The sequence below is a fragment of the Canis aureus genome, chromosome 15, assembly GCF_053574225.1.
Source record: "Canis aureus isolate CA01 chromosome 15, VMU_Caureus_v.1.0, whole genome shotgun sequence".
NCBI lineage: Eukaryota > Metazoa > Chordata > Mammalia > Carnivora > Canidae > Canis > Canis aureus.
Window position 1 is genome coordinate 2402349 of NC_135625.1, and position 26166 is coordinate 2428514.

At 39.6% G+C, this 26166-nt stretch overlaps 1 protein-coding gene and 1 long non-coding RNA gene across 4 annotated transcripts in view; one reads left to right on the plus strand and one right to left on the minus strand.

Annotated features, from left to right (window-relative positions):
• LOC144284208 (uncharacterized) overlaps positions 1-23847 on the plus strand; it is a 29118-nt gene extending 5271 nt beyond the window's left edge. The window contains exons 3-4 of one of the 2 annotated variants that reach the window (XR_013352543.1): positions 23480-23613; positions 23833-23847. This is a non-coding gene — a long non-coding RNA (uncharacterized LOC144284208). Of the gene's footprint in view, positions 1-17548; positions 19007-23479; positions 23614-23832 lie in introns of those variants that run through there. The other variant, XR_013352542.1, reaches the window with a different exon arrangement.
• The window catches only part of CSMD1 (CUB and Sushi multiple domains 1), a 1870054-nt gene that overhangs the window by 988012 nt on the left and 855876 nt on the right, over positions 1-26166 (minus strand). The gene's annotated exons all lie outside the window — the stretch shown is intronic.

A 26166-nucleotide genomic window follows, 5' to 3' on the forward strand; every position in this document is an offset into this window, starting at 1 on the left:
CAGTATGTTTTCTATGAAGAAGCAAATGAAGAGAATTCTGGTAAGTGTGTCCCAGTTGTGATGGGGTCAAGCGTGCCTGTCCCCCCAGAGCAGAGATGCTGTAGGGAGACTGTTTGTAGGGCCATTCTAGGGAGTGGGATCCAATCATGAGGATCTTATTTGTCAGTCAAGGGAGGTTGAGTTTGATTCTAAATTGAGGATTTCAGTCAGAAAAGGAATGAAAAGTAGGGTTATGGGAAATTACGTTTATATTTAGAAAGAAGTCTTTAAGTGATATACCAAAAGACAAAGCATGATCACAAAAACAGGGTTTTTTTTAAATCAAAATATAGAAACTTAAACTGTATACTCTCGGAGCTATTGGGCTTCTCAGATGAGGTGCTTGCCATAATTTTAGTAAATGTAACTAGTTATAGAAGCTCACACAGATGTTTAGAGTAATTGGGGGTTTGTAAAGATTAAAAAGAGAGACAGAAACCCAAAAGAGGATAAAACTATCCTCATTTCAAGATACCAGCTAAACTATCCAGGAGAGAAACAGAATTAACTATCCCCACTCTATGTAATTATTCACCATGAAATAATAGTTTCCTGTAGGGATACAAGTACTATGCAATTACAAAGTGGGGGCGGGCGCCTGGGTCACTCAGGGGGTGAAGCATCTGTCTTCAGCTCAGGTTATGACCTCAGGGTCCTGGGATCGAGCCTCACATCAGGCTTCCTGCTCAGCTGAGGAGTCTGTTTCTCCTTCTGCACCCTCCCCACGCCCTCCTCATGCTCTCTCTCAAATAAATAAAATCTTTAAAAAATAAATAACTCACTGTATCAGAGCTGCACAGACTGCTATACTAAAAGCTCTAGGCTGAATTACATATGTAATAACGTACCAAAATCCAAGGTGTTCTAGTTTTGCTGAGAGCTGGTTTTACAAGACTAACAAGGTCAAATTTTTCCCCCTTCATTCAAACATTGAAGGACTTGGAAAGATAACCCTTGATTTCCATTTAATCTACTCCTTATTCTTTTCTTCTTACGAATACTTTGTCTTCAAAACAATCTAATTAGAATCAGCAATGGACCCCATTTTGACTGACTCAAGGAAAATATGGCCATGCTTCCAAGGGTATGGTGTGCTAAGACATTCTGTGGCATAAACCTGACTAATCTGAGACATAAATGTAAAATTCTCTCAAAGAGAAAAAACTGAAATATTAAGTTAAATTCTTTAAAAAAGTAAGTGAAGTAAGTGAAGGCAAGTCTTACATAAGCACACCCAAATGCCCAGTAGAAGCTTATAATTTTCTCATCACTCATAAATACTGGAAGGACGTAAACAACACTTTAGTACTTCTCTCTAGGTGATTGGACCATGGGTGATTTTCTTAAAAAAAAAAAAAATATATATATATATATATATATGAGAGACAGAGAGAGAGAGAGGCAGAGACACAGGCAGAGGGAGAAGCAGGCTCCCTGCAGGGAGCCCAATGTGGGACTCAATCCCGGCACCCTGGGGTCATGCCCTGGGCCGAAGGCAGGTGCTCCACTGCTGAGCTACCTAGCTGTCCCTAATTTATTGGTCTTTTAAATATTTACCAGTGCTCTTTCTTAGGTGTTGGCTTTAGAGGGGATCCCTGGGTGGTGCAGCGGTTTAGCGCCTGCCTTTGGCCCAGGGCGCGATCCTTGGAGACCCGGGATCGAATCCCACGTCGGGCTCCCTGCATGGAGCCTGCTTCTCCCTCTGCCTGTGTCTCTGCCTCTCTCTCTCTCTCTCTCTCTCTCTCTCTGACTATCATAAATAAATAAAAATTTAAAAAAATCTTTAGAAAGTACAATAAGCCTCCCTGATCTTTGGTCTTCTTGTAGTTAATATTGTGCTACTTTATTTCAAATGTATAAAAAGTACAATTGTATTTACTTTTTTTGGCTATGGTTATCATATATTTATAATATATGCATTGCCAGTCCCACAAAAAACACAATGATTTTTGCTCAAAACATGTACTTGAAGAAATTAAGATAAAAATGTTTTCTTTTTACCAAGATATTTACCATTTATATTGCTTTTTTATTTTTTATTGAAGATTTGAATTTCCACTGCCTATTGTCTCCCTTAAGCCTAAACAACCTACCTCAGCACTTTGTATACAACAGGCCTGCTGGTGACAAATCGTCTTAGTTTTCTCATATTTTTCTCTATATGTTGCCTTCATTCTGAAAGAATATTTCCACATAATGTAAACATGTGGGTTATTTTTTTCTCTTGTTTTCTTTTCCTTTGTTTTCAGTCCTGTAGAGATGCTGTTTCATACAAGATGATCTCTGTGGTTTTTGAGGTAAAATCAGCAGGAATTCTAATTGTTGTGCCTCTGCATGTAAAGTTAAGGTGCCATCCCCCACCCCCGGCTGCGTTCAAGGCTTTTTTCTCCCCCTTTGTGCACCTGGACCATGATGTTGGTGGAAAGATGGTTTCTCTGTACTTATCCCTTCTCAACTCAGAGCATCTTGATATATTTTTTTCTTTTTTCCAAGTTTGGAAATTTTCAGATTTCAAAGATACTCTTTCCCTTCAGTTTCTCCTTACTTCTGGAATTACAATTAGACTTGTATTAGACATTTATTCCTATGTCCTCTGAAGGGAGCCTGATGCCATTTTTTGGGGTTTTTTTTTGTTTTGTTTTCTTGGTGGTGGTGGGGGGGCAATGTGGTTTTCTTCAGAGTAGGCAATTCCTTCTGCCTAATTTCAGGGTAACTGACTGTAATCTCCATCCTATTTATCTTTCAATAATATTTTTTTTTAAATTTCAGAGATTATATTTTTCAGTGTTTGATTTTTCACTTGGTTTTTGTTTTATAGTCTTTAATTCTCTGCTGAGGTTTCTATCCTTTTCCACCAACAGCCCTTCACTTCTGTAAGCTTAGACGTAGCATCTGCTTTAAAATCCTTTGCAAATTCCATCATCTGGATCATGTCAATTTTGGTCTATGGAGATGATTGTTTATTTTTTCATAAACATGGACTTAAAAATAAACTTTTCTTCTAAAAACTTGATATTTTGGATACTTTTTTATTGTCTGAAGTTGTGTTATATTTTCAAAACTCTGGATTCTGTTACATTCTTCCAAAAAGTGCACTTTTTGTTTTCCTTTGGTCTTTTTGTTTACTTGGGGGTAGGAGATTTTGTTTTGTTTTGTTTTGTTTTCCAGCAAGTCATTAACTTAGTTGGACTCCAACTGAAAACTGCCTTCTGCTGGCTGACTCACATCTCACCACAATTCTTATGTGTTTAGTTGTCCTATTTTGAATCTGCTGGTCACATGCATGGTTCAAAAGTCAGTCAAGGTGTTGGGGCAAAATCAGAATGATAGTTTGGGGCTCTGCATTCTGGACCTCTCCTGTCTGGGATCACTTCCTCACTGTCAGGTGCCTGCAGCTGCACCAAACCTTGTCCTTGGCTTTGTACAGTGTGGACTTGAGTGTGCCCCCAGAACAAAAACCATTAACCACAGATACTCAAAAAGACTGCTCTCTCCATTTTCCAGTTCAAATCCTCAGAATCTGCCTTTTTTCTCTCTCACTCTTCCAATGCTTTCAGTTTTTTTCTTCTACTTTTTTTTTATACTTCATACATAGTTGCAATTGCAGAAGGGTCAAATCCAATAGAAATTTATTTGAAATACCCTGAATTGCACCTTAAGGAACAAATACATTGCCCTCAAGATGTATTTGCTTATACCAGAGACAATACTGCTTTTCAAAAGTGGCACACAGAATACAAAACTAAAGTGACTAATCACGTTATATAATTATTTTAATTCATTTCACTCTGGGAAATAGGTTTTGTTATTTCAGATTTGTAGTGAAAAAACTGAATGGTAATCCATACAGTTTCTGAGAACTACAAATAGGACTTTGTTTGGTTTTGTTTCAAGCTCATTTTCTTATACATAAGACAGGTGAGAATGTGTGGGGTTGTGGGTTGGTGTTTTGTGTTTGTTTTGGTAAGTAAATATCACAAAATTAAGAAGAGCTTCTTTCATTTGTGTGGATTGCTTAGAATGATTTCAGGGCCTTCACTGGAAATACAGGGATGGACTAGTGTTTGGGATATTTACTTTGCTCTCTGCAATTCCTTGTGAACTTTCTCTGGACACAGAGCCTTGTCATCTGTCAATTTTCAGGATTTGAAATTCATAGGATTATAGACAGCCTGAAACTACCCCCCACCCTTTTTTTTTTTTTCTTAAAACAAATTGCAAGCTTGAGAATAAATCCAAATGGAACTAAGTCAACTTGGCTAATGTGTCACTTGGTATCTTCCTTCAAGAGTTCTGTTTAGTTTGTGACCTTAGGTGAGGACTTGAATTACACAATATGTTCTACGTAAATACCAGATAATCACCTGTATTAGTAGTAATGAAATAGAGCCAACATTTGCTCCTGTTTCCTCTTTATCATCAACTATGTTTTATTTCCCATTATCATTCTAGGAATTGGTACAACATGAAAATTTTAGTTCTTTCAATTCTAGAGAAAGTTGAGATTAAAAGCCTCACAAAATGCTCATAAAAATTACTTTGTTTTAAATAAAATAGGTACATTAATGAAGAGAACGAGAAAACAAGCCAAAATTAGACTTGAAAGTGAGGCAGGAAATTTGGCTAAAGTAATACAAAATGAACGGTCGTGAAAATTGACAGTTCTTACTCACATAAGAGCAAGGTCATACTTAATGAAGCTAAAAAAAGTAAATTTAGAAGAAGCAGAGGGAAATTTTGAGAACTATTTGTTATTCTGTGTGACTGTCTTACTTAGGTTCTATTTTCTCCTCATTTTTTGGCTGTCCTCATCCACTCTTCTTTCAGAGGCCCTGCTATGTGTCTTAGAGCCAGATGGCACAAAAATAACTACACTATTAATCCTACAGTATGAGGACATAGATACTCACTTTTCCGTATTCAAATAAATGAAGTTAAATGAGATGAATTTTAATGAATTTATTCTGGGAAATAATTCCCAAAAGTATAGTTATATTTAGATTATTTCTAAGTAACTTGCTAATGTGCAAATATTGATCTGTATATACAACTACCCTTTTTTTCCATTTCAGCAATTTATAAACTTGAAAATGAACCCAAATAAAAAGATTTTGCTGAATTATTTATATCGGTATTAATTGGTTCAAAATTGCTCTGTTAGTACTCGGCATTTTAAAACCATTTAAACTCAGTAAAACAGTCAACACGAAGTCTAGACCAATGCAAATATTGGAAGTAGCCTTAATCTGCAAGAAATATTTTGATGATTGCCTTCTTAATAACTCACTTGAGTCAAATGTTTGTTACTGGCTTTGGAAAGCTTCAAGGCCATCAGAGGAAGATACATTTCTAGTTTCTACTCTTGCATATTTAATTTTGTTAGAGTACTGGTAGGTACCCAAACAATTCTATAATTCATTAAGTTAGCTTAAATGAATTTTAACTTGGTCATGACTGCCATACGCATATGTAATATACACCTTATATGGTTCAATTAGTTTATATCATTATACCAAATCAGAAGAAAATTCCACCACATTTTTTTGCCAATTGGATACGAAAGTAAATTATTATTTTTTTTAAAGTAAATTATTTTTATAAAGAAAGCAATGATACTGAGTCCTTCAAACTATCAAAGAAAACCAAGGCTGCACATTAAGGAAATTAAGCATCTGAATGTAGAAGGCAGTACTTAGCCAGTAAAACCACACCAAAATTCTCCATGGCAATCCCATCGAGATTGAAAGGTATTGGTCCAGAAACTTGTTTATATTCCATTATACAAACGTAAGATGTAGTACTTTATAGGATGTGATATCTGAAGACACCTTATGTCATATATTCCTCTGGGAAGCTAAGATCTCAGATATAAACTCTAACTATAAATCGTTTCAAACTACTGTTGAACATATGAAAAGAACTCAATTTTAATATAATATTAGCCCCCTCCAGGTTAAACTACACAAAGAGATGTTGAAAGCCTAGATCATTCAATTTCCTGATGTTTTTAAATAAAAGTGTATTGCTTGCAAAGTACTTCTCCATAGTGTTCGCTGTGGTACATGATTGTCTATCTGACCTTTATTCTGGGTCAATTTTCCTGAGCCGCCTTCATTTGTCTGCACAGGGATGCGGCTTCCTCTTCAGAGTTCTCTGGGAAGCAAGAGTTCCTCTTGATAGGACTGATTCCAGGTTTTCATTACGTATATTTTTGTGTGTGACAATTTGTCTTTCTTCCCCACTAGACTCTAACATCCACAAGAGGGGACAATGCTTGTTTTTACTCATTACAATAATCTCAATATAAATTTTGAGTGATCATGTCATTATAGTGAGTTGAAGGTGTTTCCAGAATTATTAGATACACAACTCACTTGGAAACTCAAGGTATGGAAGAGGGAAGAGAAAATAAGCGGGCATAGCATTTTGCTAAGCTGAAAATCCTTCACTGTAGCACATTAAATAAATGTAAATGACAGTCAGTGCTAGCATTTATAGTTTAAGGGCTTAGAATAACCTAAAAAAAATAAAGTGATACAACAACACAAAATAAAATACTAATGGAAATGAGTATATATGTATTTTTAGAAATCTATATTTTAGATTTTTAGAGATCTAGAGATCTAGATATGAAGGTCCTCAATAGGCGAAGTGTTATTTTTTTTTCCTAAAGAACAGATGAAAAATAAAACCTCTATTATTCCTAATACCAAAGTAAGAGTCGTCACTACTAACATTTACTGATGTAAGTCATTTGTACAAAACTTTGTTGCAGGCAAAATAAAGTGACTGGAATTTAATAAGAATTGGTAACTAAAAATGTCATATATCCCCTTTGAGAATATATGTAGTTTGTAAAATATTATACTGATTCATTTATTCCCATTTATTTGTCATTCTGCAGAGTGAAATTAATCTATTATTATAGCGTAACTCAGATGGTATTAGGGCAATTACCTCAATTTGCAAGACACTTTCAAGCACTAGGTTTATTTTATAGATTCAAAATTGTCCATGTGGAAATGGTTTCCTTGTTCATAGTTTTTCTGTACCTTCCTGAAGGTTTCTAGCACGTGTAGTTTCCTCGGGACGTTGTGATGGCTGTGGGTCCCTTATCCCCTAGGTGCATAGGTACAGTGGGGACACTTCCCAAGCCATCAAAAGTGAATTATCCAGTTTGTATCTGTTCTTGTTGACAAATTTAAACCTGGGTATTTCCTAATGTGTAGTGATCTCAGAAAACCAGGCAGCTTTCACTCTACAGTGTGGGATGGTCTCTTCCTCTGGCTGCAGGAGCTATTTTCATCCCAATAATACTACGGAAAGCTAGGCATCAATGTTCTCTGGTTTACTGAAGACCATTCTTATGCCCTGAAAGTCTGTGTGTTTCTAAAATCCTTATGTTGAAACCCCAATGAAAGGAGGAGGTGGGCCCCGAGAGACAATGAGGATTAAGAAACATCATGAAGGTGAAGATCCTACAAATTGGATTAATGCCCTTGTAAGATTTATGAGAGGCCTGGCTTCCTGCTCTGGTCTCTGCCAGATGCGGATACAAAGAAATAGGCCATATGCCACCTGGAAGAGGGCCTCCCCCGAACCCAACCACACTGGCATCCTGTTCTCAGACCTCCAGCCTCCAGAACAGTGAGAAATACACACGTGTGTGTTGTCCATAAGCCCCCCCGCCCCCCAGTCCAAGGTATTACATTAGAGCAGCCGAGCTGCCTGAGACACTCTGGTATTCATAGTGGCCAAGTTTATGATTTTCAAATTATTAGAAAATTAAGTACATATGAATGAGCAGAAACCTCCTACCCCCTAAACACAAATAGCTAAAACTATAACAGAGGAGAAGACCCATCCCCCCATGCTTAGACACACTTGCTGGTTCCCTGTTGCATGTATGAGGGACCCTATATCCTAATGAAGCTCTATCCGGCCTGCTCCAAACAAAATACTCAGGCCTCTTATGTCCTGCACCACCACCCTCCCCTAGTCCTGATGCTCCAAGCTCCTCACCCTACCCCCCAGACCCAGGCGATGAGCCTGCATCACACACCTTGAACACCAGCCACGTCAGAGCACTCAATTTTGCTCAAGCCATGCTTTTGCTAGAACTCTAAGTATCGTGGTGCTGCTCTAGCTCACCATTCAGCCCATTACCTGAGCAGGTTATGAAGATCTACTGAAATGTCACCTGCCCAATTTTTTTTTGAGTCACATGGTATATAAAAACCACCAAAGAGAGGATCCCTGGGGGGCTCAGCAGTTAAGCATCTGCCTTTGGCCCAGGGCATAGTCCTGGAGTCCCGGGATCGAGTCCCACATCAGGCTCCCTGCATGGAACCTGCTTCTCTCTCTGCCTCTCTCTCTGTGTCTCTCATGAATAAATAAATAAAATCTTTAAAAATAAAAATAAACACCAAAGAACTGCCTCACTCTTTAGCTACATTCAGAGAAAAATCCCACATATGGATGACAGTTTCCCCTGAATTACCAAACATCAGACTGGGGAGTCCATTTCCGCTAACCCTGGATAGACTGCAGCTCCCAAGATTCTTTCCTAGTAGATAGCACTTTCAATACAACTTGGTCAAAAAAGATTTTAAGACACCTCTTCATTTTAATGAGGAGTTCAGTGACATCCAGAAAACTAAAGAATGAATCCAACTGTATACAGTGGGTCAGAGAACTGGTCCCCAGGGAAAAGTCTCTGAATGCTCCAAAGGGTTTTCAACCAATCTCGTCCATGCACTAGTGGTATTTTCCTGTATAAACTCCTGTTTAGCACCTCCTATATATGGCTACGAAATTTATATTATTTTCATCAGAGGGGACTTTTAGCGGTTTCTGATTCTTCTAAAGATTTGAGAGAGGGCAGCCCTGGTGGCTCAGCGGTTTAGCGCCGCCTTCGGCCCAGGGTGTGACCCCGGGGTCCCGGGATCGAGTCCCACATCGGGCTCCCTGCAAGGAGCCTGCTTCTCCTCTGCCTGTGTCTCTGCCTCTCTCTCTCTCTCTGTGTCTCTCTCATGAATAAATAAATAAATAAAATCTTTAAAAAAATAAATATTTGAGAGAAAGAGAAAGAAAGGGGGGAGGAGAAAGAGGACTAATCTCAAGCAGACTCCCCACTGAGCATGGAGTCTGTAGACTTGGGGCTCAATCCCGACCCTGAGACAACACCAAGTCAGACGCTTAACCAACTGGGCCATGCAGGTGCCCCTCCTGATTCTTAATAGTAAGCGGAAACCATTAGATTTACTTTTGTTTTCCAAAGTTATCATTTGGAAATGTATATATTGTGAGAACTTCCTCCCCGCTCTTTACTTTTACAACCTCACTTTCCCACAGTCACATCAAAGTCCACGCGACCAAAACAAAACCCCATCCCCACATCACCGCGCCATGCTGGCCAAATTCTTCATTTCTGTAAACTGGGCTGCTGATCTCCTGGGGGCACCTGGGTGGCACAATGGAGTTACATTTGATCTTTTCACCTTTTAATTTTCTTAGTCACAAAATTTAATTCTTCTTTCTCATAATTTTCAAACTCCTTCTTTATTCTCTGTTCCCAGCGTGGCAACATACTAGAAACCCTTTCCCGCTCATCCTCCACATCATCTTCATGATGCCCCATGGTAGTTTTCAGAGGCCTAAACCAAATGGAGCCTAAATATGTCCTGTCCATTGCTGATTGGTAATTGACTCCTAATATAGCAATGTCCTCCCAGAAGACCTTGCCATCGTCACAAAATCTTTTCCATAGCCATTGTCATCATGCATATGTGTCCCTGGGCTCTCAGATTCCTCTCATCTCTCAGTTGGAAAAAAAAAAAATAGTGCTATTTCAAGCAATGCTATCCACCAGTAGGGAATAGGAAAAAAAAAAAAAAAAAAAAGTTTTGTAAGAAAGGCCTCTATGCCGAAGAAAGGAATATTCAAATAACTGACATAGAAAGGGCTATCACAATTTTTTAAATCAGCTCATACATTCCTAGTGGCAATCCACTCTAATACTTTAGACCCTCACTTAGCTGCATTTTATTTATTTTAATTTTATTCATGTGTGTTTCAATTTATTATATAATTGAACCATACATTAATAATCCAGGTCCAACTGTAATAATGAGGAGCTGGATATTAAAATTTTGAAGTCTTAAGTGTGAAATATAGTATTTTTAGTTTTTCTATATCTTACCTGTATTTCTACCCATGCTTTTGAAAAATAAGCTGCAATACTTTTTGCTGTGAGATAATATTTTTTAAGATTTTATTTATTTATTCAGAGAGAGAGAGAGAGAGAGAGAGAGAGAGGCAGACACACAGGCAGAGGGAGAAGCAGGCTCCATGCTGGGAGCCCAATATGGGACTCAATCCCGGGCCTCCAGGATCACACCCCAGACTGCAGGCAGCGCTAAACCACTGTGCCACCGAGGCTGCCTGAGATAATATTTTAAACTTATATATATTTTCCACATTGCTGTGGAGTAAAACAAATCCTCAAATTTCAGGCAGTTGAAAATCTCACAGGCTTGACTTGGTTTCCCCCAGAGCACAGTATCATCAGTATCATTACTGATGGTCATTTCTGGTGGTCAAATCATTTGGGAGCAGGGATCCCTGGGTGGCGCAGCGGTTTGGTGCCTGCCTTTGGCCCAGGGCGCGATCCTGGAGACCTGGGATCGAATCCCACATCGGGCTCCCGGTGCATGGAGCCTGCTTCTCCCTCTGCCTGTGTCTCTGCCTCTCTCTCTCTCTCTCTCTCTCTCTCTCTCTCTGTGACTATCATAAATAAATAAAAATTAAAAAAAAAATAACAAATCATTTGGGAGCAGACCTAACACAATGCATTTTCAGGGTTCAAATAATGGGGAGTTTGAAATAATTTATATCCGGCTACTGGATCTCAAAAAGAGAAATGCTAAGAGAAGCTGATGCTTTAGGTTATACAACATATTCACCTTTTGGTGGGAAACAACTGAATGAACAGATACCGCCTGTGGGGAGTGGAGTACAGGAGTTTATTAGGTACTACACCATGAGCAGATCAAAAAAAAAAAAATGAATAGGCAGGGTCTCATTCCTTGGATTCAAATGTTTTCCATCATTTATGTAATCAAGCGTTCTATTCATTCAGCTTCTGAGGTCTATTTTGACTCTGGCTCAGAACAGATTATAGGATAACCACGAGGCCGCCTTATTCCTCAGAGTTCCATCATCACAGTGACAGGGAAACGACATCCTGGCTGTACAAATGGTGGAGCCATCTGCAAGTCTGATACCAAAATATAGAAGATGTTTAGTGGTATATTTTACTTTAAATTAAATGAACTTTATTAAAGATCTCATCATTGGGAATTCATCCACAGAGGCAACTGGTCTAGCTCTCCTCTAGGTTTGCATTAGTTTATCCCTGTAACAACCTTACTAGCTTTTCATGGTATAAATGGAATAACGGATTTACTTTAAAAGATGAAAAGTTGCCAGTGCAATTAAAAAACCCATGTTCTCCTTTTATCAGCTTAGTTGCAGGCAGCAACACCGTGAAGGGACAGGGTGGCCAGGCCCAAAGAGAGTCTAACCATCACCTTAGCATGGTCTTCACGGACTGGTGTCTGGGGCCATGTCTTCTCTCTTGTCCCCTTGGTAATGGTTTCCCTATGCGGTATTTAAAAAAAAAAAATGTTTATAGCTTAATTAGGTTGGGACATTTGTAACTTTTCCAAACGTCACACAGCTTACCTAGGTGTCTGCCATTCATCAGGCCTCACTGTCCTCCTTGCCCCACCCCTTCCACACACACCCTCTAGAGATACACACTCAGCCATGATTCCACAGACAAGTCATGGACTTTGGTGAACCTCCTTGTGGCTATTACGGTCTCTCACCTGTGATGCCTCTCTCTCCTTCTCAACTCATCCTTTTCAACTTTAAACAGCTCCTCCTATTTGTCAGGCATTGTTCTCCACGGTCAGCACGTACATAAGACTAAGTCATGAGCCTACCTTTGACTACTTCACAAAATAAAGAGAGGTCTAAACAAATAAGTGTCAGACTCCCACATATTGAATGTCTGAAACTGTCAGAAAATAATCATGCAATCACATACACTATTATCCATATACATAAAATCAATAAGATTTGATTATGATCCCTATTCTGTAAGGAAGGCACCTCTTTTGGACTGAATGTTTGTGTACATAGAACAAAACTTAACCCTCAATGTGATGTGTTAGGAATGAAGGCCTGGGAAGTCAGTGGATCATGAGGGCAGAGCTCCCACAATGGGACTGGTGCCTTCTAAGAGATCCTAAGAGAGCTCCAGCCCCTTCCAACATGTGCGGACACAGCAACAAAGTAGCTGTCTACACCCAAAAGACAGCCTGAACCCAAACCTGACCATGCTGGCACCTTGCCCTCAGACTTCTAGTCCCCAGAACCCCAGGAAATAAATTTCTCTTATTTACAAGCCCTCTAGTCTGTGCTCCTTTGTTTCAGCAGCCTATATAGACTAAGCATGTGAAACACAGAGAGGGAAGGGAGCATTCATTATAGTCAGGTGGAAAGGCAATGCAGGACGCAGATTCAAACCAATGCCTGCTTGAATACAAAGGAGGGGGGCATTAACCTCATATACAGATGGGTAAAGCACCTCTAAGAAGAACTGACTATTCACCCTCAGGATTTCAAGAGAAGTTTCTAAGGAAAGATGTTCCCTTTGAACATCTAAGGGAAGGCGATATTTGGATAGAATATCGATCAAGAGATGGGCATTTACAAGCAAGAGGAGGGACAGAGACCTGTTTAAGGCAGAATTTTCCTGAGATGTGGCACTGAGCCCTGGGTCTTGCTCATTTTTATAGCAAGTGGATCCGATTTAAGTGATGTGGAAAAATCAGTGACTGACAGAGCCAAGAAGAGTGGGGTCACCTTGTGAAGGGTCCTATCTAAAGGCTACACCTTTTCCTGTGGTCTGTTCACCATCACAAGTCTTTAATAGGGTAAATGGGATTACATGGGTCTCTTAGTCTCTGCATAAGGTCACCCCTTTGCCACTCAGCACATATTCCTCAGCATTTTACTTCGCCACGTGCTGCAGGGCTTATTTCACTTTACTTCTTTGTCAAAAGTGGTTATTTTGGTTGTTTAGTTCCTCAATTATTCCATAAACAGGAGGGCTGAAGCCAGTACCTTATTTTTTGCAGATGCAAAGTATGCTGTGTACTGCAAAAGGTTGGCCACTTACATGTTCTAAGAATAGATATTCCGTTCTGATGTAGTCATAGGGGAGCTGGACTGAAGACATAGCTCTGACCTTGCTCCTGAGTGAAGTGGGATCAGCTCAGCTCAATAAACAATTATTGAACACTGTCTGCCCGGTAGGAGCCAAGTTCACTAACAGCTGCTTGGATTCCTTTCAAGGGAGGGAGTACCTATCCAAAGGTTTTCTTTCCAAAATATAAGTAATACCCAAGATAGTCAATAATTCAGTGACTATAGGTATTGTGTGCCACTCAGCAGTAGAAATAACACTTCCTTCAAAGTCAAAACTCTAGGCTAAAGCTCCAGGTATAACCTTTGCTTGTTGAACACCCTTGGGAGAACCGCAACGACGAGGGTTTTAGGTTCACCACTGGTAGAATGGGGAGAAGAAAACTTAAAGCAGTGAAACAAAGCTTCATCATAAACTATGAAAATATAGGTCTCAAAAAAAAAAAAAAAGAAAAGAAAAAGAAAATGTAGGTCTCAATCTGTAGGTTTTGTTTTTTCCAGGTGATGAATTTTTTTGCGTCTCCTCATTCTCCAATTGATGGCCACTGTAAAACAATGCACCCATGGCTACTGTTCAGAATGACAAGAGGTCGTTAGAATATCCTAAGTCCTTGGTAATACAGAAAAAGAGTTTTAAGGATATTTCTTCTATTCTAAGAATGTGAAAACTGGTTTGTCTAGTAGGTTGTCCATGGCATGAGAAGCAAAAGGAACGTCATGGTGATCACCTTCCTTACTGGTAAACCTGACGTCCTTAAGCAAGTACTCCATGGCCTGGGGTTATAAAATTAGGGCACAGGAGAATCTGAGCTCCCAAGTGAATTCCGGATCCTTGTTTAGTTTACCTGCTAGATTATATGATCATTATCACCCAAGCTTCTATGGAATTGGGCTGATCTTAGGCACTATTTCCATGTGACAAGTAGGATTTGGAATAATGAGGTCAGAGTAGTAAACTATAGCAATATTACTTAGGACGGAGAATCTATGAAATCCTGATGAAGCAGTTCTTATCACCAGTACCTGTGTCCTCTGACCTAACAGTCCTATGAACACTCAAAATGGATCCTCAGATTTCAGAGAATTATATACATTTAGTCTTCTCACCTGTGTTTTCATTTAACAATGGTCTTTGCCCCACAGTTTACAAAGATTAATGGCAGGTGTTCCAATGGAAGAAAAGAAAAACACACACACTCAAAAAATAGAACCATGAAGACAACAATGCTCTTCTAAATAGGGTTGACAGAGGGCAGTGAGGAAAATTCTGAGAAATGTGAAAAGTAATCAAAATCATTGGCTTCACACGGGCCTACTAAATGACACTGGCAAATCGCCTACACAGAGTATCTGTGATTTTTATTCATAATTGCATGTGAAGTAATGGTTACTAAGTCCAGGTTTTGAATGATAAGGGTCCTGCTTATAAGAGCACAACTACTCAGAGCCGTGATCGGTCAGCTCTGGACCATGAAAGACATCGTCTGCCTCACTCGGAGACAACTGCTCCTTCCCACTGCCCTGGGTCACTTCCCAATAGCACTACTGTATTCAAAGCTTTTTTTAATTGTATATATGTTTGATGGATCCTGGAGTTTTTTGATCAAATAAGCCAGAGTTTGATTTTTTTTTTATTTGATTATTTAACAGATGAGCTGTGGGTGCATCCGTGTGTGACATCATACACAGGTACTAGGTAAACCGAATTGCAAGAAAGACATTTCATAACCTCAAAATACAAGGAATCTTGTGCATATTTTTCTCCTCCTCATTCTGAACTTCTAGAAGAATCTTCCATGAAATAAGCATGGCATCTCATAATCCAAGAGCACACTTTCCCTCCTAAGGCCCAAACAACATCATTTGTTATACACACTCTCTTTTCTAAAGAGCTTTCTGGCACATCTGCCTGAAAAAGCTAAGCTGCTAAAAAATAAAATCAAATGAAATCAGATAGGGCTGATCCTCAACCTGCCCTCAGTTGTAGGACAGACAACAAGAGAAGGTTTTATGTTTCTTTGTAATCACAGAGGCTGTTTATTGCAACATAGGCTTTTCATTTACCAAAGAGCTCATCTGGATAACGGGGGACCATCTCTGGAAAGAGCCCAGAATGTTGAATTCATTATTCGCCAGGCTATTCAAAGCAGTTTTGAGGTCAGGTAGGTAACGGAAGAGAATGCTAGAAGAGGTCTTACGTTTACCTCTTGTGGGCCAGCAATTGTATATTTTAAACCCTAATATAAGTTACTTCAGTTTTTCTAGGAGAACGTTTCTATATCCTATTTCAGGATGATTTCTGACAGGTGTAAAAAAAGTTCTCAGTGCAGTGAATCTACAGTTTCTAAATGAAACACATAGCAATCTATCAAATAATTTGTTCTTTCCATCCTGAATTAATAATTTTGGGAACAGCATGGACCTTTTGTTTATTCGCTCAAAAATAAAAGTTGAACAACTGACACAATCCAGAAATGAATCATTCACCATTTGAGTCTGTTCTCCGCAAAAACACCTACAAATTTCTGAATACAGAGACATATGGGAAAAGGCGAGAGATATTTCATCTGACAATTAAATGTAATTTATAACTTTTACAGATAGCTGCTTTATTACATCCCAGGTGCCCAATTATATTTATTCCTACCTAAAAAAGACAAAAACAGAGGGAAAACAATTATAATTATTTTCTGAAAATGATGTAACACCATTCCCCAGTTGGCAAATTTCCCCAATAGTTTGGAAAACCTTTTAAATACATTGCCTTATATTCATTCTCCAATTTTAAACTGTCTTGCTACTTATTTGGTTAGTACAATAGTGCAATTGGTATTATGCTGGCTAACGTATAGCTTACAGTATATTTGGGTGAATGTTTGACACCTGGGCCTCAAGTTCGAGCACTGCTACTTATTAATTACATGGCTTTAAAAGTCTTTAAGATCTCTGGCCTTGGGATCCCTGGGTGGCGCAGCGGTTTAGCGCCTGCCTTTGGCCCAGGGCGCGATCCTGGAGACCCGGGATCGAATCCCACGTCGGGCTCCCGGTGCATGGAGCCTGCTTCTCCCTCTGCCTATGTCTCTGCCTCTCTCTCTCTCTCTCTCTCTCTCTCTCTCTGTGACTATCATAAATAAATTAAAAAAAAATCTCTGGCCTTTAAATATATGTGTATCATATTTAACTTAAACACAGCGAACCACTTCACTGCAATCTCCCAGCAGGCTCTGAACCAAGATGAACGGGGGCAGTCCTGAGCCCTGAATTCACAGAAATGGTGTGAGATGATCATATTTACTGTTGCTAACAGTTGCTAAGTAGTTCAGCAATAAACCACGAAAACCGATAGGAAAGTTCTGAACAATGCTATGATCGGACTGACCTCATTGACATTAGATGAACAAAAGCCTAGGAAAGTACAGCCTTCCAAAACTGACAAAAAAGGAAATAAACATCTGAGTAGATGTGTACCTGTGAAAGATTATTAAAACCCTTCCCACGAAGAAAAGGCTAAGTCCAGATGGTTTCGCTGACACATGCTGTCAAACAGGTAAGAATGAAGCCATACCAGCCTTCCGCAAAATCGTTTAAAAGGTAACCAAAGATTTCCCCATTCAGTATTATGAGGCTAATGTGATTTTGATAATAAATCCTACCAAAGGCGTTACCAACAACTTTAAAACAAGCAAACAAAATGTCGGGCCATCATGCCATATCAACATTAAAACAAAAATTCTTTAAAAATTAGCAAATCAAATTCCTTAATATTGAAAAATGGTTAGCAAGATTTGTCTCAGAAATCTAAGTGTGCTCTGTTTGTTTTTACCTCTGTATCTAATATTTTTCATAAAAAAAGAAACTAAGAATCTAAAATTTTTGCTGGAGCTTTCCTCTGAACTCTTCAGTTTTACCCTGCAGAGCAGAAATCCCTGACTGTATGAGTAAATAAAAGTAGGGAAAAAAACAGATTTTAGAAAATCATGAACCTGTATGAGAAAAATAGACAAAAATTATCTACGTTTGTAAAAACAAAATTCTAAGACCAAATCTAAGACCAAAATCACAATAGAAATCAATGTATTTTCATAAACGTATGATTTAGATTTTTTTAAAAAATCCCTAGTATTGACCAAATTTTCACCTCAATCCTTTAAATGATGTTTTTCAGTTGTATCTTCTTAAGACAACTTTTATCGCATTTGCATAATTTCACTCCTTTTTTTCTTACCTCCTTTAGGGGGAAGGGGAGGGATGAGCAAAAGAATGAGAAAAACCAGTTCTCCAATGAGTCCTGATGGGAGAGGAACAACAGTGAACTACAGCAGCTCCCAATTCATTCTGTGTGAGAGATACTAGTAGCATCAGCAAGACCAGAAACAACACTACTAGGAAGGCACATTAACGAACAAGGAAAACCAGGGCAGCCAATCCACCACCTTAATCCTCAAGCAAGTGCCTTTAAGGCAGCTTTTCTATTCCATCCTGCTGAGTAAGAACACCAGGCCGCAACCCAGGACAAATTCAATAGCAGCAACAAGAGACAGCTTGGTACTTTAAGAAATGGTCTGCAGAAAAGTTGTGGTCCACCTAATGAGAGCAGATGGATGCGAGGAAGCGGAGACTTTCCTTCAGGAAATTTTCTGAATGATGTTAAATTCCACAGGCACTATATTTCAGATTGCAAGGAAAGCATTTACAAACCAGCGGAAGGTGCCCCAACAACTTGAGCAACCCTGAGGTTTGCCACTGCCTGGAGCTCCTCACCATCACCCAGGGTGCTGAGAGGTGGGCGGAGGCCATGGTGCCCTTGACCTCACCTGGAGGGAGTTGTGGATCGATTTATAGAACCTGGAAGGGCTTCTGCCCAAATCATCCTGTGTGTGTAGAGGGGCATTAATTGCTACCAATGAGTGTGTTGAATAAGAAACTCCTGGTCTAGTTAGGAATTTTAGTGAAGCTTCTGGGAGTAAGACAACCTGAATGGTTCTCAAGTATGGGGGGGCGGGGGGAAGACCAAACTGAAGGAACTCCAAGCAACCGTTCTTTTATATTTTGATAACTTAGAAAATGATTCTAAGTTGCTGAACTCATGCTTGCTGATATTTTGAAAGCTCTTGGACACTCCAACACTTTTCTAAGAAAACTTTTGTTCAATTCTTTCTTTGTAGCCTTGATAAGTTAAAAAATCTGAAAGAGGCCAACCCATAATGCATGCACAGCTTGCATGAATCCCCAAGGAATTCTACTGAAGGAGAAAAAGTCAACCCAAAGTGTATACAACATACAATTCCAGTACAACATCCAAACATTTCAACATAACGTCCTGGGAATGACAAGATTCTAGAAACAGAGAAGTTTTGTGGTTTCCCATAGTTCAGGGGTCTGTGAACAGGAGCAGAGTGGGTAGGTCTGTAATATGCAACGCGAGGGAGCCTGGCAGTGCCACACATGTTTTGTATCTTCTCCATGAATCAGTGAGGTGCTTGTCAAGTTGTAGATGTTTCAAGGTCATTAAATGAATCAAAGGAGAACAGAGCTGGATGTGAGGACAAGCGTGGGATTTCAGGGAGAAGCTTTCTCAGAGCTTCCACAACACAAAGATGAGTGGCACAGAATGGCCATCCGATATCATGATATCATTACTTTCTTGCCACTCACTCCAACATCCTCACTTCCATCACAGAAGAAAAGACAAGACCTGGAGACCCATGATACACTCCACAAAGCCAAGCCTTAACAGCACTTTGACTTGATACAACTTGAGTTCTGACTTCACTAATTAGCTCTCGTCCCTGCTCTCTCGAAGGCTAAATGGGGATAATGAAACGTGCGTTAGGTCTTATTAGGAGATAAATGAGGAAGTGTTTTACAGTGGGTTTCAAAAGTGCTTCACACGTAGAAAGTGCTCAAGAAAGAAAGCAGCCCAATGGCCGTTGTGATTATTACGGACACTGTCATCCATCAGTTTGGGGGCAATGCTGATAAGGGCAGGAATCACACCTGCCCACCTCAGATTCTTCTGTTCACACAACATCACACACACACACACACACACACACACAGTCAAATGCTCTGCTGAAGATCAATGGTGCACAGAACATTAGCCTACCGTGTGAGCCTCTTCTGAGGAGGACTTGAGGGGGATTTTGGCATGGTTGATAGTAGAATGTAGTGATTTTTAAATGAGCAAAACTAAACTGAAATTTGTACGTGTCTGTTAATTTTTCTATGTCTAACCCCAGAATCTCATTATCGGCAGAACGTACACAAAATAGGCTTGGTCCTGTTTTGAATGGAACCTCCACTTTTGACGGAGATACATACAAAAGAACTGATTTCATTGAAAAATATTTTTGATTTGTTTTGAAAAGTCATCATCTAAGCCCTGTTGTCAAGCAGCTCATATTTTAATTAGAAATTTAAAGCAAATGGGTAATGTTCATTAAGAAAAACATTAAATATGAGTCATCATCTATTATGCATTAAAAATAAATTACTAAGTGTCAGATTTTCCACCCTTTCTCCCCTTTAATTAACACCTGGGTCTTGATTGGATGTGTTTAATTTTTTAAGGACAAAAATTGGAAGGTTTTGAAATCTCAAACAAACAAAAAAGCCTAGAAATAACTCCTATTGCATAATGGCAATCTTAAGAAAACTCTTCAGTTCTTGGATTATATTTCTCTAATAATATGAACTATGAGTTGTTAGGATTGTAGATCTGGATTTCAGGTCTGATACATAAGCTGCTAGACCTGTAAGGAAGGTCCCTAAACTTGATGGTTATTATTAGGAATTAGAGTAAGAAGAAAGATATAGATTTCCTCATTTTACCTCTAACAGTGTCTAGTAGAATTTGAGGCGAATTTTCTGTATAAATTAAAACAACACATAGGAAAAATCATGAAGTAGTGGATAATACTTCACTTCTCTACACTGGCTGATTGGAGAACATATTCTTTAAGTAGGATGAGGAAATGTAAATATTTGGGAACAGGAATGCCATAACTATTATGCTAAAAGGTACAGTCTATATTATTACTCAGAAAGAAGGGTACCTTAGAAAATAGATAATAAGGACCCTAATTAGAACGAACACAAAAATTCTAAGGAATTAAAACTTAAAGTTTACAGGCCATTTCTGAATCAGTGTTTAGTTGTAGTTGAGATGATCCCATCGCTGAATTCTGAAAAGTGTTTTTAGAAAAACTCTTCATAAATATAAAACAAATTAAATTTTAATACATTCTGAGTTTTTATTTTCACCGGAGTCATTTGCAATTTTGCTCCATATTGCCAAACCAAAACAAACTAATAGAAGGTTTTTTGTTTGTTTGTTTGTTTGTTTTTTAAAGCATTTGATCATTATGCAGTGCTGGAAGATCTTGTTCTAAAACTGGCCCTATAATTCCAAATGTGGGCAAAACCAGTTCCTATCAGTTGGTAGCATCATTGCAGGATGTACACATCACGCACGGGGCATTAAGACGATACTTACAGACACGAGCCCCCGGCCAGTTCTTTGCTACTCAGGGACATCTATAAATACTTACAAAAGCTGACAGAGCTTCAGACTTCTGGTGTGTTGGTGTGTACATGTGGTCTGTATCTCATCTGTGATGCTTTAACTTCCAGTTACAAGGTGGGGAAATGTCCTGAAAGAGGTCTCACTCTTAAAATGTTTTTTTTTTTTGTTTTGTTTTGTTTTCTTTTGTTTTTGCTGATGAGAAAATGAATAGAATTTCAGCAAAATTAGACCCTGCACTGTAGATGCCGTATTGGCTTTAAAATATACCAATGTCCCCAGTTCTGCATTTAAACATGTCACCCAAGAGAAGGGATTTATGTAAACTGTACTAGGTATTTCATGCTTCTAAAAAAAAGTGAGGCTACTTTTATATAACACTACTCAGCATATTTCTCAGGACAGAGGATTTTTTTTCCATTTCTCGTCTTACTTAGAAGCTTAAGATTGACATAATTCTGATTGTCCTGAGAGGAATAAAAAAAAAAAAATACTTTTCCTTAGGAGAGCACTCTGCAAATTATACTAAAGAAGACAATTTCAAATTCCATGACAAATTAGTAGACATTTCTTGAGAACTCTCCAAAGTCATTCTAGAGCAGCAGAAGGGACATTGAAAAAGTCCATTAATTTGTTCCAATGGACTTGGGGTGTCAAATCCAGGGGAACCTCCTTTGCTGGCCTCCTGCTCCCTCATTATTGGCCTTCACTGAGAAACCACGAGGTGGGGTTTCTCTGCCAACCTCATGGGGCTTCGCATTTCTTCACCAGGTTATCACATAGAAGAGTAGAAGAGAATTCTCATAACTCTCCCGACCCCTTGCCTTCAGTAAAATAATAATTAGATGTACAGTTCTTTAAATATAAGTATATTAAGTAAATGAATAGGAGGATTTTAGAAGACTAGTTTAAAGAAATGTGATTACCTTTTGTAATCCTGCTAGTAATTAGCATAACATCTTAGCAGTTATGAGAAGAATGAGTTGGACATAAACCATATTGAATCATTTTATAAGTCAAAAAAATAATTACTTGATACTTTTTTTCTAGAGAATACTTTACATGAATCCAATTTTTAAAAATAATATTGACAACTTTTTGAGCTTCCATATATGTTCCCTAAGACCAACTTCCTTTTCCTCTTATTGTATTCACATGGAAGTTTCTACTACTTTTTCTTCTTCTTCTTCTTTTTTTTTTTAAGAACATTATTTTGAATGATTTTCGATTGAAGCAATTTGGAGGTTGAATAATCATGTTAAGTAATCATAATTACTTTTGACTTTCCAAAACACAGGGTTTTTTCCTGTATTTTTCTTTGATTCCTTTCTCTTCCTCTCTTTCCTTTTTCTGTATGGGGAGGCATTTGTAGAGAGGGTGGGATTTACTCACAGGAAAAAAAAAAATGTTTAGGAATGCTGCAAACAATTTCTCATTTACGTGACTTGCTGGATACCACATAGTGGAACAAGTTCTGCTTTGAATATTTTAGCCACATAATTAACTCAAATGCCCTTATGCCTCAAATCCCTACCCATAAATTATGCAAGCTGTATTGACTGTTTCCAGGTTTATATTAACAAGTAAACAGAAAAATTTAAAATTTCACATTATGTAAATATTTAAACTACAATTTACATATATTTACATAATATTTTGCTAATTAAACTAAAATTACATTTACATGAAAAAAATAGTTATTTATCCTACACAATTTAAATTAGCCAGCTTTTAATTTCCATGAGATAAATACAAATGTAATAGATAATGAAAGCTGGGTTTTATAGTTAACGCTTGATTTGTTTAAAAAAGACGGATTATTTAGAGCCTACAGATCCTACCATTTTCATGCAATCCACTGAAATCTACATTGAGAAATTGAGTAGAAGTTACATGGGCTTATATGTTGCCTCACGATTCACAAGATTGCAAAGTAAAATTTGTCATGTTATCAGCGCTTTCTATTTCATATAAAAAGGCCAACTTAGAAAATAAGAGTGTTCTTTTCTATTTAAAAATCAGATTGTAGTAGGCTGCAAGAGAGTAGGTTGGTGGAGCGGCTGGGACCCCCCCGGGGCTGGGGCTGTGGGGCGGCCGGGCCTCCCGTCCTGCCGTCCTGCTGTCCTGCCGTCCTGCTGTCCTGCCCTCCTGCCCGTTTCCAGCAGCAGCAGCCGAGTGGCTGCAGGGAGAAGAGGAGGGGACCGCCTGCCCGGACACCAGCCTGCCTGCCTGTGCGGCCCGACCTGGGCAGGAGCGAGGGGACGGTCCCCGCGGGCTGACGGCTGGCCTGGGCATGCGGCCCCAGGGCAGGGCAAGAGCCTAGACGTTACATCAAAATGGCTCGGGTCAGGCCTCCCGGACACACTCACAGCCAAAGGGCGAGTGAGCGGCGTGACGTGCAGGTGCAGGTGCAGGTGCAGGTGCAGCAGGCACGTGCGTGTTGGCAGCAGGCCCAGGAGCCCAAGGCATCGCAAGGCGCAGGAAGGCAGCCGCCTCCTCGAACAGGGTTCAGGGTCAGGACTGTTCAGGGCCAGGGGTACGATCCGGGTAAAGGTGAGAGTTTACACGACAATGGGGCAGTTGCCAGAGGATGGAGACGCTGGAAGGGCCAGGAGACACTGAGCACCCGGGGTGTCCCCACAGGCCTCGGACGCGCTTTGCGGAGATGAGGGCAAGGTCCACCTCGACAGCCACGTGCCACGACAGCAGGGGTCACGAGGACTGTTGGGAGAGGTGCTGGAAGACCTCGGACCCTACGACTGCAGACGGAGCGCACGGTGAGTGGCAGAGGGGAGAGGGGTCTGCAAGGTGGGGCCCGGCCGTGACATCAGCCGCTGCAGGGGGAGTCCCTCCGTTAGTGCCGACTGCTTTGGGCACAGTCTACGTCCCGTCCCTTGACACGAGCTGATCATTCTAACCTCCCTGAAAGTCTCCTCCCAGATATTAAAAAAGTGTATAATTCTTTTCCAAATTAATTCTGTTACCGCCTGATGCAGTATCGACCACATCTGCTGCCTCTGCGTGGCCTGGTTGTGTGCGGCTGCGAGGGCAGAGTCCGAACAAGTAAGTGAACGACAATCCAAAACAGCCCGGCCAGTGACTGGTGTCCTCCTTTTCGATTTGAGCGTGTATTTATTATTGACTTTCTGAAATGGGAAGATAAAGGGATGCCCCCACTGGGATCAAAGACAAGATTCCTCTTTTAGAGTGTTGAGAATAAAGTGTTTGGGGCGAGTCAAAGAAACCCGAGGAATAAAAACAACGTGCAGGTGCCAAAGTGCACAAGAAGGAGAAACCACAGGATTCAACAACTAGAGACCTTTCAAAAGTAAATATTAATGGTGGCTCTAATGAGATGCATCCATACTTAGTTTCCCAGATTATGTAAGTCTCCAAGGGGGAACTCCTATAAGGTGAACCCAATTAAAGGATTTTGTATGTATGATGGCAGATTTGTTTGTTTTTTCATGAGAACATAGTCATAAAAGTGTTGAAAGGTAGGCTGTGGGCGGCGAGAACAGACGCTCTAAACACACCTTAAGACTAAATTCATGCTTAAACTGTCTTGCATTAAGGAAGGAAAAGTGAAACATTTCTCACTCCAAAACTGAAGGCTGTCAGAGACAAAATGAATAATAACATAATTGGATGATTCCTCAAGGATGTCCGGAGTCCTGGCTTTCCTACAATAGAAGAAAACTAGCTGGCTCAGAGACAATTATTTTTTTCCTCTTGGAAATGAAACCACGGAGATGAAGCCCTAAATAAAAGGAAGTCCCAGACCTTCCCTGATGGCCCTTTAGGCTGTAGAACTGCAGCCTACGGGGCCTCAGGGACCACATTGGATCCGAGTCATCACGCCGCTTTCAGAGAGGGTCACCTGGAGAAGAGGACAGGCCTGCACTTCCCGATGGAACTTCCAAATGATCCGAGGGGACGGCTATGGCTCTAGACCAAACACACAGGACACAGGAAGCCAAGACAGCAGAGGGGACAAGCTCAGTATAAAAAGTAAGAATCCCGGAGGCAAGAGATTGGCTCCAAATTTAAGGAGGCCAACGATGAAAACAAATCTGGAATTTTTAAATCCTCCATTAGGGGTTGAACATTAACCACCTTAAAGGGTAACTTCTCACGTTGATGTTATGACCATATACAATTACAGATCCTTAAAAAGTCTTTACTAAGATATTTAGTTAAGCCCATAAACCGGTAAATTCCTGCAAAACAGTCACTTATTGCTCCACATTTAGTCTTCTGAGAAAATGATGAGGATGTGGGATGGGTTTTTCTCACTTAAAAAGTTTGGGTTGTATTCCAAGAATACCTTGTGATTGATATCTTTGACATATTTTCTTTTTCATTTTTAATAACTCACTTCTCTTCATTCATTTTGCCCGTCCCCTGACCCACCACTCCTCTGGTAAGATCAGTTTGTTCTCTATATTTCTACATCTGGTTCTGCTTTTGGGTTTTTTTTTTTCCCCATATACAAGAGAAATCATGGTATTTGTCTTTCTCAGTCTAGATTATCTCACTTAACATAAAATTCTCCTCTATCCATTCCTCGATGAGCAAACACTTCAGTTGCTTCCATAACGTGGCCACTGCACATAGTGCTTCAATATCCAGAGGCGTGCATACATCTTTTCAAATTAGTGTCTTCGTTTTCTTGGGGTAAATACCCAGTGGTAAAACTATTGGATCACATGATTCTATTTCTAATTTTTGGAGGAACCTCCATACTGTTTCCACAGGGGCTATCCCAACATGCCTCCCCCAAAAACAGTGAGCAAGGGCTCCTTCTCCACATCCTCACCAACACTCCTTATTTCTTGTCTTTTTCATGGTAATCATTCTGATGGGTATGAGGGGACATCCCATTATGGTTTTGATTTGCATTTCCCTGAGGATAAGTGATACTAAGCATCTTTCCACGTGTCTGTTGGCCATCACTAGGACTTCTTTGGAAAAATGTCTGTTCAGGTCCTTTGCCCATTTTCTAATTGAGTTATTTGTCGGTTTGTAGATTTGGTTGTTGTTTTGTGTGTGTGTTGAGTTGTACAAGTCCTTCATATATTTTGTATATTAACCCCTTGTTGGATATACCATTTATGACCATAGTCTCCCATTCAGTAGAGTGCATGGTGATTTTGTTGGTGGTTCCTATTATTGTGCAAAAGTTTTTGTTTTTGTTTTATTTTGGTGTATTCTCAAAAGTTTATCTTTGCTTTTGTTTCTTTTGCCTGAGGAGACATATGTAAAAACAAAAAAAAAGTTGCTGTAGTCAGTGTCAAAGAAATTACTTCCTGTGCTCCCTTCTAGGATTT